Below are 16,526 nucleotides of genomic sequence, written 5' to 3' on the forward strand. Positions count from 1 at the left end.
ACTGTATATGAGTGCATTATAATATTTTTTTTACAATAAATTGAATACCTGAATTCCCACCAAAATCCCTGAACTCATTATTTGTCCATACGAGTAAAATGTGATATGTGCTTTGTCAATATCTGATGGATTTTTTAAATTCTAAACGTTTGGAGTATCTTCATTCATTGTCCTGTTGTATTTTTTTGAATTGTTTTCAAAACCTTTTAACAATTTCGAAGACTGTTGCTTGAAGAAGAGAATCTCAGGATAGGGGATAGTCTATAGGACAAACTGCCTCTCGCTCTGTCTCTGTCACACACACACACACACACACACACACACACACACACACACAGACACAGACACAGACACAGACACAGACACAGACACACACACACACACACACACACACACACACACACACACACACACACACACACACACACACACACACACACACACACACACACACACACACACACACACACGATGGTGCCCTGAGGGGTTGGTGGGGGTTTATGACTAGATTAAGAGCAGCTTGAGACCCCAGGCAGGCCAGGAAATGATGTGGTCAGAACACAGAGGCCCACAGAGCACTGTCTGGGTGGGGTGGGAGAAGAACAGAGCCATTCTATAGATTACAGTAATACAAGCACAGGTCAGAGTCTGTCAAACTAGCAACAAGAACAAGATCTCAGTCACAACCTACTTTCCGTATAGAAGAGTGATAGGGACTTCAGAACTACTGCTTCTCAAGACATCACACAATATGAAACCGCTGCAGTCTAGTTTGGTGACTATGTCCTAGGTGACATTGTCTAGTTGTTGCAGGTCAGAAGTCGGAGCAGCCTGAGTTGAAGTGACTTGCCACCATTGAGATTTAGTGAAGCAGCTGTCCAAATATTCCAGTTATCCAGAGTTGACGTCTGTGTAGCAGGGCTGTGCTACTTTACTGCTAATAGAACCCAGTGGCAGGTGTTGATGGCCTCTGCAGCCAATCAAATACTTCATAGCAGATGGTGATGTTACTCTGAGCCAATCGATTTCTGTGTTGCAGATGTGGATAAAATTTGGAGCCAATAGAAGTTTGAGTAGCAGGTGCAGACTGTTCTTTGAACCAATGGAAGTTTGAGTAGCAGATGTGGATGTTACTCGGGAGCACGTGTTTTTGTTATTTGAAGCTAATGGAAGTCTTAGGTGCAGATGTTGCCCTCACTCAGTAGCCAAAAGAAAGACGTGTTTCAGGCATTGATCGACAGACAGTATGCTACATTTATCACAGATTGCATCCATTGAGAACCTTTAAGTCAGTGGAATGTTCACCTTGTTTGGGGTGTGATAGCTCTCTGTTTGACGTATGTCTGTACAGAATAGCTCTCGGTTATTTGCTGTTAGCATTAAAGTACGTAAGCATTGTTCCTAACATAACTGAAATGTTTTCACAGCATCCACCGTTGCTGACAATGGAAGGAGAAGTTGCCTTCGACTGAAGGTGTTCGTCAGACCAGCAAGTAAGTGGATTTCTGAAAGAACATTCTATTTTCTATTTCTTTCAAACTGTGAAAAAACTTTTAATGCATTGTGTGAGAGTCGAATATCAATCTTGGGCTCGCTGTGAATGTTCACGTCCCACTCTTTCCTTTTGTTGCAGACAATTGTGTGAAAACTGTCAGTGTTCACGATCGGGTCTTTGACGTCAATGAGAGGGTGGACAATTCCCTAGAACCAAGAGGTTTGTAAGACTCTATAAACTGTGTGTAGGGGTACGTGCCTGCCTGCATGCTTGAGAGTGTCTGTGTACCCGGGTATGACAAATTATATTTCCTGATACAGAATTCCGAAGGGGCTCATATTTTCCCATTGTACCAACTGAATGGATAAGTCAGTCACATAGAAAGTTGATGGAATGACAAAGCCACCACTCCATTTCATACATTAATGTTTCAGTCGTTGCAGCTAAATGATGATATCTCTTGATGTCTCAGGGATTCTTATCTCCTCCTCTCTCCCTCCTTTCTTCCTTCATCTAGATGATACCAGTCACGAATCAGCCGAGCCGTCCCGAGGTGACGTCAACTCGGTGGGCCGGGTTCAGACCACCGGCCTGCTGGTCTCCTCTGCCCTGGTTCTCTGTGCAGCCATCTTGTCTTTATAGCGCCCAGCCTGAGGGTTTTAGACAGGGCGGAGTGGACTCGCCCTGACTGGACCATACAACCCCCAAGGTGCACTTTTTAAAAGACAGTCTGAGTGCCGGGGAGAGGTGGACTTCTAAGGGGGAAGACCTTTTTATAAACTTTGCTTTGGGGAGTTAAGATGCCAAAAGCCTTTTGGACTCTCATTTTGTCATTTTACTTTCCTGTAGATGTTAATATTTCAAGGTCATAGTATCCCAGTGAATTTGCTGTCCCCCCCACCTCTCTCTCTCTCTCTCTCTCTCTCTCTCTCTCTCTCTCTCTCTCTCTCTCTCTCTCTCTCTCTCTCTCTCTCTCTCTCTCTCTCTCTCTCTCTCTCTCTCTCTCTCTCTCTCTCTCTCTCTCTCTCTCTCTCTCTCTCTCTCTCTCTCTCTCTCTCTCTCTCTCTCTCTCTCTCTCTCTCTCTCGTTCACACGCACGCACGCACGCACACACACACACACACACACACACACACACACACACACACACACACACACACACACACACACACACACACACACACACACACACACACACACACACACACACACACACACACACACACACACACACACACACACACACACACACACACACACACACACACACACACACACACACACACACACACAATCCACTCTCTCCTCTGTGGTCCCACCATATCTTTTGCAAGATGAAACAACGGAACAAGAACTACTAAAAATAACTTTTTTTCAAGCCCCCAAATGACTTTGATTGAGAATATGATGAAGTCTTACAGCCAATAACTATGATAATTTGAAGATGGCTTGTGACTGATCAGATCAGCCAATGGCAATGAAGCAAAGGAATACTGGCCAATCAAATGAGGCCAAGACATACTGGCCAATCAAATGAGGACAAGGCATGCTGGCCAATCAATGGTGAAACAAGGATCCAGAGCCATGGTTGTTGCTTGGAGAAGTCCTGTTGCCAGGGGGAGGGGGCTCTTATTTTCTTGCCTTTGAAGAGTCCATTAGAAGTTCATGAGATGGGGGTTGGATTTGATGATTCAGAGACTGGGAGTGAACAATCTTAGCTGAACCGGAAAAAAAGAAGCACTCATGTTTAGCAATTTGTGTCCTTTTAGGGGAATTAGTGATCGATTCATGTATTTTTTAAATGAATCACGTAATTCAAATTTAGCAGCCAAAACGGGTGTATATTTGCGAGGAGCGTGGGAGTTGATATGGTATTTTGTCAGGCAAATGTATTTTCCTATTTATTGTTGAGTCCTTGTACTCTTTCCCTTTTCTGATGACTGTCCTGGTTCAGTCACTGTAACTACAGCAGAGACAAGCCCAAAACATCCCACCACTTAAAAGCACCAGTCTCTCTTTTTATTTTGGAAAGGTGTGGTTATATTTCATACACATGTAATATCTGGGCTTGGACTCAAAATGGAAGTGGATTGTTTTTATCTAACAGAGTTCAGGGAAGAGGACATAGTTGGATGTTGTATCAGGGTGTAAGAATGTGTGTTATAACTGTGTTTCTTCCCTGTAACAGTAAACACAAACTGTATGTGTTCGAACAAGTCAGCCCATATTACCATCCACTACTTCATTTCAACATTGTCATAACCTCTACACAACGACAATTATGTACTGTACATAAACAAAACGTTCAGGGATGACTCTATAACTAGTACGATTCGTTTGAATTATGTTCTTAGTAATATTCTTGAGTTTTTCCCCAAGCAAACAGCAAAAACTTGATTGATATTGATAGGTTAGCGACCATTCAGTGATGATCAACCCACACGTCCCAACAGGTCCAACGCTTCTCCTAAAGTTGAAGGTAGGTTGTGGCAACGTTAGTTTCATCTGTAGCAGCTGCAGCTCTAGTGTGATTTAGCCGTGTCTTTGATGTCGTGCGGAGCGGTGTCCAAGCAGACCACATGCTGGGGGGCCATGCGCTAGTTATTTCTGGAATGAGAAAAATCGACCACCAGGAGGGAGAACGAGAGATGAGAGAGAGTGAGGAAGAGAGGTGTCCTGTTCAGCCTCTGGATAGGTTCACTAGCAGAGAGAGAGAGGTGTCCTGTTCAGCCCAGAGGTGATTTTACCACCAGAGGACTGGAATGAGTAATGAGGAGAGAGGGAGAGGGCCAGCTGAGATCAATAGTGATGGGCTTCTCAAACACAGGAACACAGTAAATATTTCCCTCCACTGTCTGATACACAGTCTATTTAGTGTACTGACACCAACTCACGTCCTTTGTAAAGGGGATGGACTATCACTGAGAAATACATTAGCCTCTGCCTCTGTTGGCTGCAAGTGTGGGATTCAGATTGAACAAGTCTTTAAATAAGAAAAGCTGAAATTCATTGTGACTGACATCATTCACTTCAGCCAGTCAATGTTGGGAAACAAGGATCAGCTTGTCTCATGGATACTGTGTATCCAGCTGTAGTCTCATATAACCTAGTGTTAGAGCAGTGGATCTCACACCTCTTTGAAGGACAACCGCAGTTAACAAAGACACATTGTTAATGCTGTTAGTGAGAGAATAAAGTCAATGTTGGATATCAAAAACGGTTGATTACATTTGTTTAATATCTTTTACTAGGAGAAACATGATCAATGTTACAGTCTATATATTTTGTGTAAGGTTTTCACATATCAATGTTATAGTGTGTGTGTGGAGGTTGAAGTGCCCAAGTTAAGGGCTCTACTATTGGAAGTGCACTATATGCTCGTCTCAAGAACCATACTGCACTCCCATCGCCCTCCTCTTTTGACCAGAGCTTAGTAGTATTTGCATCTGAAATGTGGTTTAGGCGCCTAATGTTTTGAGTCCCTGTACATGCTTAGTTTGTCTGTGGTCCCTCTTAATCTTCACTACAATGGTTTCAGAGGAAACTTCAGTAGTCAGCAGCACCATGTTGTTATCTGAATTCAGGAGATTTTGTAAAGCTTGTTAAGTGTTGGTTTTCTGTCCATATCTCAATGTCATGAATCAGTTAACTTGTGTAATTTTCCATTCAAAAGTTGATGTACAGTATGAGATGCAGTTGTGTTACAGGGTGAATTGAGTCTGTTAGGAGGAGCTCTTCACCTGGCACCTGTTACTGTAGCCATGTAGCCTGAACCTGACACCACTGTGCCCTCCTATGTCTTCTGTCCCTGTCCTCTGTCCCTGTTCTCTGTCCCTGTCCCCAGTGACTGTCTCTTATCCCAGCCCTATCGTCCTCACCTCCCCAGACTGTTGTAACCCCTCCCTCTCTCCCTGGTCCAACTCTCTTCACCAGAATGTTCTGCAAATGTACTGTATTTCATACGAAGGCCATTATTTGTAAATACACAAATGTGTTGGAGCAGCTATGACTAACTACAAAAAAAGATTTAATAAAAGTGATTTGTCATTGTTGTAATTATTGTGTCTCTCATTTGTATTATCTTTTCCTTTTTATGTAAATTGAATCACAACTGTTTTGTCTAATGGATGGAAAATCCAATAGATGCCAAGCTTTTGTTCATTGCTCTTTGACAAAAATTGAAGAGATGACAACAACTGTCAATTAGCAGTACGTGTTAGGCATACAAAGTTGTTTAATTACACGCCCTACTACTGAACAGCTGTCATTCTATTATCCGAAATGAATTCACAAATAGAAAAACAACACAACTTCAAACAATCATGCTTGAACCTGAAATGTGTTGAGTGATTTCCTAGGATCTCTGCCAAAAGCTGCTAGGCTTCGCTCTCATTACCCTTGCTTTCTCTCCGTGTTGTCTCTCACCCCCCCCCCCCCCCCCCCTCTCTCATGAGAGCAGACCGTGATTTTGACACTGAAGCCCTTTGCCAAACAGCAGTGTAGTTCATGTTCTGATATCTCTGCCAATTACAATACAAGTGAGAGCTTCAGAGACCTTATCAGATGTTTAGGCTACATCCTAATAGAGACCCTGGGAAACAAACAACAACTAAAGAAAAAGAACAGAGAGTTCTCAATCAAGAGAGAATCATTATAACGATCATGTGTTTTGTCTTCAACAACAAGACACAGTTGAACAACAATGTACAAGACTGAAGGTGAAGGTCAAGAGCCGTGAGTCCTCCGAAACACAACCCCTCCAAGCTGCACTGCTTCTGGACACAATGCCCACTTAACCTGGAAGCCAGCCTCACCAATGTGTCAGAGTAAACACTGTACACCTGGCAACCGTGTCAGCATGCATGCGCCTGGACTGCCACAGGAGTCGCTAGAGCGCATTGGAACAAGGACAACCCGGCCGGCCAAAGCCTCCCCTAACCCGGACGATGCTGGGCCAATTGTGCACCACCTAATGGGTCTCCCAGTCGCGGCTGGCTGCGACACAGCCTGGAATTGAACCAGGCTCTGTAGTGACACAGCTAGCACTGCGATGCAGTGCCTCCTGCGCCACTCGAGAGGCCCCTTGGTTTCTTTGACCCTTTCTTCCTCTCCTAATGCAGTGACACCTAAGCCCATGGCCACACTTCATCATAGTCCTGAGGGGAGCCTCCACACTGCTGTTCTCAGCCAGCACTGTGGTCTGGTACTGTGGTCTGGTACTGTGGTCTGGTACTGTGGTCTGGTACTGTGGTCTGGCACTGTGGTCTGGTACTGTGGTCTGGTACTGTGGTCTGGTACTGTGGTCTGGCACTGTGGTCTGGTACTGTGGTCTGGTACTGTGGTCTGGCACTGTGGTCTGGTACTGTGGTCTGGCACTGTGGTCTGGTACTGTGGTCTGGTACTGTGGTCTGGCACTGTGGTCTGGTACTGTGGTCTGGTACTGTGGTCTGGTACTGTGGTCTGGTACTGTGGAGGCACTGTGGTCTGGTACTGTGGTCTGGTACTGTGGTCTGGTACTGTGGAGGCACTGTGGTCTGGTACTGTGGTCTGGTACTGTGGTCTGGTACTGTGGTCTGGTACTGTGGAGGCACTGTGGTCTGGTACTGTGGTCTGGTACTGTGGAGGCACTGTGGTCTGGTACTGTGGTCTGGTACTGTGGTCTGGTACTGTGGAGGCACTGTGGTCTGGTACTGTGGTCTGGTATGCTAACTGACAGAATGTCATTTACTTTTAGTAAACAATGGATAAGGGTTATCCTCGCTCATGAATGTCTGTGCGTACAGTAACCCAGACTCCAAATAGCTCTGTATTGCATTTTGGAGGGTCAGGTGAAGTATAATCACTTTCCATATCCATCCTCTCTCTGGTTGAGATGAGTAAATTGCCCTGTTCTCTTCAACGGGATTAGGCAGAGAGATTTATGTCTGTTCTGTGGATCAACTTCTGACAATGAAGCTCCAGTGATTAATGCGAGGGATATGTTTCCACCCATGGGAGTGTGTCGTACATACTTAATTTTACATGATCAGTGTAAGATTGGATTACTATTAATGTGTTATTAAATATAAACCACCTCAGATACAGACACAGAGAGAGAGAGAGGAAAAAGATGAGAGGTGGTATAGCTGGATCATCTTTCTTTGAAATGTAAGCCTAGAAGCTGTTTTCTGTCTTTCTCCATCTGTGGTGAGTTTCACCCAACAGATGCCTTAGCGGGAGGTATGAGCGCATTTAACCTTTATTTAACTAGGCAAGTCAGTTAAGACCAAATTCTTATTTACAATTTATTCTACCCCGACGATGCTGGGACAATTGTGCGCCGCCCAATGGGACTAGCAATCACGCCGGATGTGATACAGCCTGGATTCGAACCAGGGACTGTACTGACGCCTCTTGCACTGAGATGCAGTGCCTTAGACCGCTGCGACATTCGGGAGCATCACGTTCATTAACTCAGTCGCAAGGAAAACCTGCCGCCTTGAGAAATGTCTACAACAGGAAGCATACTGTAGTCTGTCTGCCTGATGTTTAGTCTGGCCGACAACCGTGGGGCACCGTGATATTACAGCTTTGTTGGATCTACACAGTCAGCAATGGAAGGTCAGCTGCTTAAGACTAGAGATCTGCATCCTGCATAGATGAAGGAGAGACTCATGGAAAGTATTCATTAACCATGCATACAGGAGCATGTTCTCAATAGTTAGCAGCTGGATGTTCTGATTGAAGTATGTCTTTTGAGGGATCCAGTTACAGATACACTGTATCCTGAGAGCAAAATGGGATTTGAAGAACAAATTCAAACTTAGTTTATGTGAAACATAATTAACTGAGTGGTAAGATTTACATTTGATGTCTTCTAATTCCTGATATTCTTTTTCCCCCTCATATCACTGTCACGCCTCACATGGCTACTTAATTTGATCTCACCGGGGAAGCTTATATCTGCTTTAATTCTAGACACTTAATTTTCAAACTTTAATTCTGTCCTCTTCAATTTGGCAAATGGTTTAAGGAGATGGGATTCTCACTCTGACTGACATAGGAAAAAGAATGGTCCAGGAATAAGATGTAAAACCAGTACCCAAAAGACGATATCATCTCTTTAGAAGACAAAACTTTTGCCCCCTATGGCTGAGTGACAGGAAACTCCCATGATGAGAAAGCCTGTTTTAAAATCATCCTCAGAAATCCTACCGCTGTACTGTACTTGGCTAGGGACAGCTTACTGGACGTTAGATAATAGACCTCACAATGGCTCAGTGGCCAATCTTAGGCCCTATTACTGAAATGAAGTGGTACTGTATTCAGTTTTATATAGGCCATCTGTAACTCTACTCAAAACTCTATAAATAAGATGGGGTATTCATCTCCCACTTCTCTCAATGGCAGAGATGGCCCCGAGCTGAATGGGATTTCTGAGGAGAGAGACGGAGCCAGAGAAAAGAGAGAATACGTTTCTCAGATTGACTGGTGTCCTAAATCTATAATCCAGACAGACACATGTAGGTCTGGACAAGAAAAATAATTGAAGAAGTGAAGAATGGCCTCTTTTTCTGAACGATGAGAATTGCTGAAATGTTTTCACTTTGAACTAGAATGGTTGATTCTCCTACGTACCTGTGATAAGGCATTACTTCAGGTGTGCAAAAGTTTTAATTCTAGGAAGTTCCCACTTTAACAAGGGAGATAGTTCAACTTCTGTAGTAACATCACATGTATTAGATTGTGAGTCATCCTACAGTGCTCTGGGCAGTACTGATGGGTCATGAGGAGTTTCTGCTCCCAGTATGGTTCCACTTTTGCTTTGAAATGTGGGATAATAACATAACAAGACCACAAACAACATGCTTTACACAAGCTTGGGCACTTGGGATAGCAGAGTCCTCTAGGATACAGCAGCAGGTGTTCTCAGCAGCCTCGGGCCCCAGGGGGCCACCTGGCCCACTATACACTCACACACACATCCCAGGAGCCGGCTCACAGACAGGACAGAACAGCTCAACAACACAGAAATTCACTGAGGAAACAGCCACAGTCTCTGCTCTGCAGAAATAGAACAGAGGTAAATGGGACAGTCAGTGGTATGTGTCAGACAGAGTTTAAGTATGGGAGCCAGTCTGTAGTGCTTGTGTCTGTGTGAGAAAAGAGTACGAGAGTCAAAAAGATGGTGAATTAACAGTGATTCTGTTCTTAAATGGCAGTAGTAGGTGTAATTATCGCACAGATTATACTGTCTTGTTAAGGGGTAGATATTCTCTTTACTGACTGATAATATATACAGTAGGTGTACACACACACACACACACACACACACACACACACACACACACACACACACACACACACACACACACACACACACACACACACACACACACACACACACACACACACACACACACACACACACACACACACACACACACACACACACTCACAAACACACTTTGCATTCCTTCCTTTGTGTGCAGAAATCCAGTGACCTCCCAGTGTTTGACATTCCCTCCTTATATAGGCCAGTCCTTTGTTAATTAGGGTGAATTATTTTATTGCTCAGTTAATTAGCATGGCTTTAAAGTTTGGTGACACCTGACCAAAATGCATGTTCAGAAGTGACACAGAGTTTCCATGTGAGCTGTGGTCCAGACTGGGGGTCAGTAGGGTGTTGTGGCTAGCAGACAGAGGCTGTAGGGTTTGATAGATGACTGACTATGGTCCATTACTCACACACTGCCACTCACAGGCACAACTCCCAGTGCATGCTGGGAGCAGGTAGGGAGTTATGGACACAGCCAATGAGATGTGAGAAGAAGGGAGGGTTGTTACTGAGAGAACTACTGGGCCATACAGGGTCCTGTGTGGCTCAGTTGGTACATCATGATGCCTGCAATGCCAGGGTTGTGGGTTTGATTCCCACACGAGACCAGTACAGAAATGTATGTACTCAGTACTGTAAGTTGTTCTGGATAAGAGTGTCTGTTAAATGACTCAAATGTTATAAATGAGACAGTAACAGTTCTTCCCTCAGACCCCTAATGTTTACCCTTTACCTATGAACACAGTTGCTGAAAAGGTGGAAAGGAGAAGGTAGGGAAACCCAGGTGTTATATAATACTGGGTAGACACAATGATACTTTTAGTCTTTCCTCTGCAATATAGGCCTTGTCCAGATCTGAGCTCCCTCAGCTGGGTAAAAGCAATGTACACACAGCATACGCTTTCTGTCTGACAATGCTTTTTCCATACGTTGTCAAAACCTCCTCGATAATCTAAACTCACAGAGGCGAGTGAAAGAGAATATTTGTCTTGGCTTCAAATGTGCCAGGCAGAAATTAGGCATGTTTAAGAATAACAAGGCATGTCAAAGTTCTGCAGTAATGTTGAAATGTCCCATTAGTGAAAGAAGAGAGGAGGAGTGTTAAGGAGCAGTTGGAGGCTGTTGGCTTTCTGGCACCCAGGCAGTGTGTAGGGATCAAAGGTCATACACATCCTTACACTAATATTCCCACACAAAGGCTACCCTCTCTCCCACTCACCACAACTCTGGCATTAGGGAAACACTTTGGTTTTCCACAAGAATGATGACTCAGACAGAGGCTTCGGTACATTTAGTTTTCCACTATATTTATTTTCGCTCTCTTTTTACAGTATAAGTAGGGAAACAGCCAACTGTTTAATGCCCATTCACAATTCACAGCACTGTGATAAAATATATTTCAGTGGTGAATAAAACCCAGTAACAGAAGTCAACCGGATCAATTTGTATCTGTTCAGGAAACAGACCATTAGTAAATAATCAAATATATAACTCAATGAGCCAAGTCTCATGTTGTACATCGAGCCAGTTAGGCTTCCTCTCCCAGCATGTTTTCTAATGAGCCAGTTAATATCTTTCTCTGGGCTCATACCAGTGGTACTACTGCCAATAGGGTGCAGCCTTCAGATGGACAAAACTCAGGAGAAAGCAAATAAAGCCAATGTTTCATATCTAGTGATAGTGAATGAATACTCCATTCATCAGTGTTCTCTATCCTCAGTCCAATGTTCTCTCATATATGAGAACAGTAAATGGTCTGCAGTATGTGGTCTATGCCACTGAGAGGGAACATGTCAGTGGAAAGTGACAGAGGTTAAACTGCAGGGGAACTGTGAGGGAACTCAAACCACCATCCTTAGTTTTTAAGATCAAGGAAAGGCTAGACCTAGTTTACTGTCTATTACTTCTATTTATCTGGCAAGAACAGTTGGCCGGTATGTTTGCGCTAATGGTTGTCCAACTCCTACACAGGTCTTTATCGTAGTCTTTCATGTCAACAAGGAACACATCCACCCACCACAATCAGGAGATTCTGTATCATAACATTCTCAGCTTCCTTTTATCTAGACTCACAGAACAGAATAGAACTGGTATGTAAAGCTGGAACCCTTCATCGAATCAAAGATGCGGCTGGAACTCTGTCAAGAAAGAAACGTAATGAGATGTGAGGCGTTCCGAGTCAGCCCCGTTGAGAGTTCCCCCCTGTTCCCCCTGCTTCCCCTGCCAAACGTCTGAGGCCGGCCGCAGGTCAGCACTGCTCTGTGATTTATGTGCGTCTTTATCAGACATAATGAGCCTTTTCAAAATTAGCTTATCAGAAGCCAGCCAGCGCTTTGTCAGTCCTGACCCACGCAAACACAGCTGCTTCTTAACGATGGCGAACCCGGGGTTTCTGTTTAATGGGCGGATATCGCGGCTACGGTCGCAGGCGGCCGCAGCTTGTTATGCCATCTCTTGAGAACGGCTCTCACCTCGGCACAGGAACGCACCGGCTTCATTCTCTCCCTGCTTCCACAGCCCTTTGAGTTTTTAGAGGGATGGTTAATCACCTTTCTATATAGCCATCCGCTGACTGCAGGTGTCAACATTGTTCATGGAAATGTAGACATTTTATCACTGAGTCTACTGAGCACCGTGCATCTGTCTAAACTCCAGCTATCATCAGCTTAGTCACCACAAAAGTGACCCACCTGGGGAACTGAAGCCTTAAGAATCCCATTATGCTGAACGTTCATTCTACCCTCCCATTTAGACCCTCTGAACCTGCTGAAGTGCTCTGCTGCAGACATTTAGCTTGTATTTCTGAATGCATGATTGACAGGATTTGGCTGAACCCTTCAATCTACAGATTCATGAATGTGGCAATTCATCAGCAGTGGAGGCAGGATATCACTTTGACTGTTTACGAAGACAGTTTAAAAGGCAAGGTTATACTGTAATTAAAAGGAACTCTCTATTCACCCTTCTGTTTATTAGTGTGTCAGACCCACTGGGCACAAACTGGTTTAATCAACTTTGTTTCAACATCATTTGTCAAGGTATTGTGACGTGGAATCTACGTGGAAAATACATTGGATTTGACAAACTGTAGTTTTGAGTGTGAAATTTCAACAACAGGATTATGTTGTCATGGTAACCACCTTTTAACATAGACAAACCTTGCATAAAATATGTTGAACTTGCTCCTCTAAAACAACATCAGAGATGTTCAACGTTATATCCACTATCATGAAAAACTATAGGCTGGGCAGCATCTACAGCTACCCGTTGGTCTCCCATCCATGGTTTTAACTAAGCCCAGCCTGTTTAGCTATGATATTTGTCACTGACAATTACCAATGTGCTATAGTGAGAGTGATTGTTGAGTGAGCTCCACTTAAAAACTAAATAGATTCACTGTTGCTATCGAAGTCATTCCAAAGGGTAGGTTTAACATTGCAAATGAAATGTGACCAAACTTTGGCACTTGATACGTCTGATTCAATATGCAATCAACTTATCTACAAGAACAGAGTAAACTCTGAATGAAGTTCAATTGTTTACTACCAAAGACGCAACGGCCGAATATGCGCCCCTTGAGTGGTGCAACTGTATATGTACCTCACGAGAGGCGCAGCGCTCTCATATCCAAGCAAAGCTCACCCACGCCCATACAATGATATACTTCAGTAGCTTTCTGACTGAACATAGACCCTTTCACCCTGATATAAGACCTTTTCAGTCATTTCAATAGTTTCACTGTCCCTTGGACCACTTCCTCTTCTCGTCGGGTTCAATAGCTCTTGGGGCCACTGGCTCTTATCGTCTGGGTTCAATAGCTCTTGGGGACACTTCCTCTTGTGGTTGAGCCAGATAGCACATCATTGATTTCAGGTCACAGGGGTACACAAACACTTTCCCAAACTTGCTCACTAATACCGCAACACTTTTCTCTTCTCACATGCTGACCACAGCACTCACGTTATGTCCGCTCGCGTTACGTCCATTCGCGTTGCAAAATAAATGTACACATACATGTTATTCAGTCATTGCGTCTGTGTAGCCAGGCGCTAAAATAGAATTTGGTTCTATTTGTGACACTTGATGCACTGCAAGTCCCGCCTCTCCCATCTCCTCATTGGTTTTTAGGAGCATATACCATAGTGGGTGATTGAAAGATGAACTGAGGTCCACACTCCAGTCCAGTCCAGTTGGTGGTGGTAATGCACCTTAAAGTTGGTGCCAACCACCATATACAGTCCAAAGAAGAAGAAGAAACCTGAAGGAGGAGAGATTACTAGAAGCAAACTCAGTTCACCCTTTTATCTGTGGATTAATTGACGAAGGAGAGGACCTTGTGCATTTCAGGTAAAATAACAACCCAATTTTTATATCCCAGGACAAATTAGCTTGCAACAGCTAGCTAGCTAAATTGCCATAAATGTTTTTTATTTTATTTCAACCTGCGTGTCCTGATCGCTAGTGGTGTTGGTGGACAAAATCAACATGCCGGTCTATTCTTCATGTCATAATTTGACTTTATACACCTAAACATCTCCAAGGCTTAAATCCTAACTCCAATTAAACTTAGTCACACTAAAGGAATTATTTACAACCCATCAACTCATATATCAACTATGTAGCATTTGCCAAGTCATCAACAGCTATTGTTTCAATGCAACCCAGAATTCAACAAAAAATAGACAGTACAATAGGACTAGGGTTTCAAGCTCTGGTTATTAATTTTGTATTACAGTAAATAATACAGTAAATAATACAGTTAATCAAGTTAAGGCTATCTTGCAAACGAATGTAACATTCAACCTTAAAATGAGTAAGACATCCATGGTCACATGTTTAGGTTACTGTAACTATAGATATCTTCTTATTAAACATTACACATTCATCTTATAAAACGTGTATATCCAAGATAGGTCATCGCAGCTCTGTGAAGATCTTCACAATTGCTGTAATAATCTGCACAATCCAGGTAATTTGGTTCTGCTATTAGATGAAGCACAGTGATAACACATTAATCTGTTGTGTGTATATATAAACAAAATATCAGACATTGTATTCCCATTTGAGCTTTTCTGTGTTTTACATGGGTGATAGCGCAGTGATAGACATTTGGGTGACAACTAAATGAAAAATCAAACATTGTTTTTTCATTGGAATTTGGTTGTGCTTTTACATGGTTGAATGCATAGTGATAACACATTGGACATTTCAACTAACTTCTGGCTGTCTTTTTTAATGGGTAAATATAGGTTTTAATCTCATTGATCAATGTCTCAAGTAAATATTACTAAGTTCTCCACGTTGAAATGATGTTGTGCGCCCAGTGGGAAGATCTAGTGCTTGAATCATTAGGTTCACAGGCCAAAGAGGAGCAGGTAGTAACACAACACTCACAATGAGGTGTGTAAGTAGAGGAATGACTCATAGATGAGTCATTATTTCATTTCTTTTTTTTACAAGATCCAAGCTTGAATAATTTCTAAATGAATATGCATATGCCAGTAAAACTTCAAGAGATCAATAATAATGTTCCAGGTGACTATTCATCGAGCCTAAACCCTTCAGAGCATAAGGTCACTGAAAGGTTGCTGGTTTGAATCCCTGAGCCAACTAGGTGAAAAATCTGTCAATGTCCCTTTGAGCAAGACACTGAACCCTAATTGGTCCTGTATGTCACTCTGAATAAGATTGTCTGCTAAATTACTTAAATGCACTTGAAACAAATGCCTTCTAATAAATGGCCATCCATATTCAATACAAATGGTCTCTCTGAAAAGCATTTTCATAAATGGCCTAACTCTGAGTCAATCTTCCATGTTGATTTGCCAGATTTTCATGATGTCTTGCATTTCCATAAATTGATGAGAAATGAGTGGCAATGGGAGAAACGTGATGCCACACAAAATGCTGAGAGGACTAGATTGTGGGGCTTTCAGAGTTAATTTTCGCAGGAAGCAAGTATCAACTTCCAATTCAGAGCTTCATTCTTCATTAGATTAATCCTAAGTGTTCAGTCATAAATGGATCCACTGGAAAATACTTAATTACAGAATTATGCAAATGCATTTTAAGATGTCAACTTCCTTTACCAATCCTCACAATTAAAAACTTGTAACCAACCACTAAATCAAGGAACTTTTTCCAACTGTTGAAATGCTGGGCATCCCCCCATACAGTCACAGTAAGTCAGTTAAATGGCAATATTATTTACCATTCTCTAATTAATATCTCCAAGCTTCAGGTTTCCAGCATGCTTCACTTCATGATGCCTACAGAGCCAGACTTAGGACCACTTAGGACCACTTAGGGACACTGAAGACAGACCTGGACTTCCTCAGACTCTTCTTCAGAGTCACACGGATGTAGTTAGTACATAACATAACATTTTAAATAATGCACCAAAGTACATGGAAATCCATGTACTCAAGTTGCATATTTTTGTGCCTCGATTTTAACAAAACAAACAGGCTTGATGGACATCACTAAAAGGTAAGATTTGAGTGTCCTTGGATTAAATACAGATACGTTCAGTATTGTGTTGTGCCACAACGGACAAGAAAATGTAGAGAAAAAAGCTAAAGACTCCCTCCCTCCCTCCCTCGCTCTCACTAATCTCTTGATAAATGTCCCTCTAATATGTTCAGGAGCGAAATACGGAGAAACAGAGTTGTCTAATGGTTCCTCTGCCTCTCATATGACCGGTCCGTGGACACA

The 16,526-nt window shown here is 42.9% G+C and overlaps 1 long non-coding RNA gene across 1 annotated transcript; it reads left to right on the plus strand.

The window, feature by feature from the left end:
• The first annotated feature begins 727 nt into the window (after window positions 1–727).
• Window positions 728–5,551, plus strand: LOC139543995 (uncharacterized). The gene is made up of 3 exons (XR_011668788.1): window positions 728–1,493; window positions 1,634–1,714; window positions 2,013–5,551. It is a non-coding gene; the product is annotated as an uncharacterized lncRNA (long non-coding RNA).
• The last annotated feature ends 10,975 nt before the right edge of the window (window positions 5,552–16,526 follow it).

The sequence above is a fragment of the Salvelinus alpinus genome, chromosome 18, assembly GCF_045679555.1.
Source record: "Salvelinus alpinus chromosome 18, SLU_Salpinus.1, whole genome shotgun sequence".
Lineage (NCBI taxonomy): Eukaryota > Metazoa > Chordata > Actinopteri > Salmoniformes > Salmonidae > Salvelinus > Salvelinus alpinus.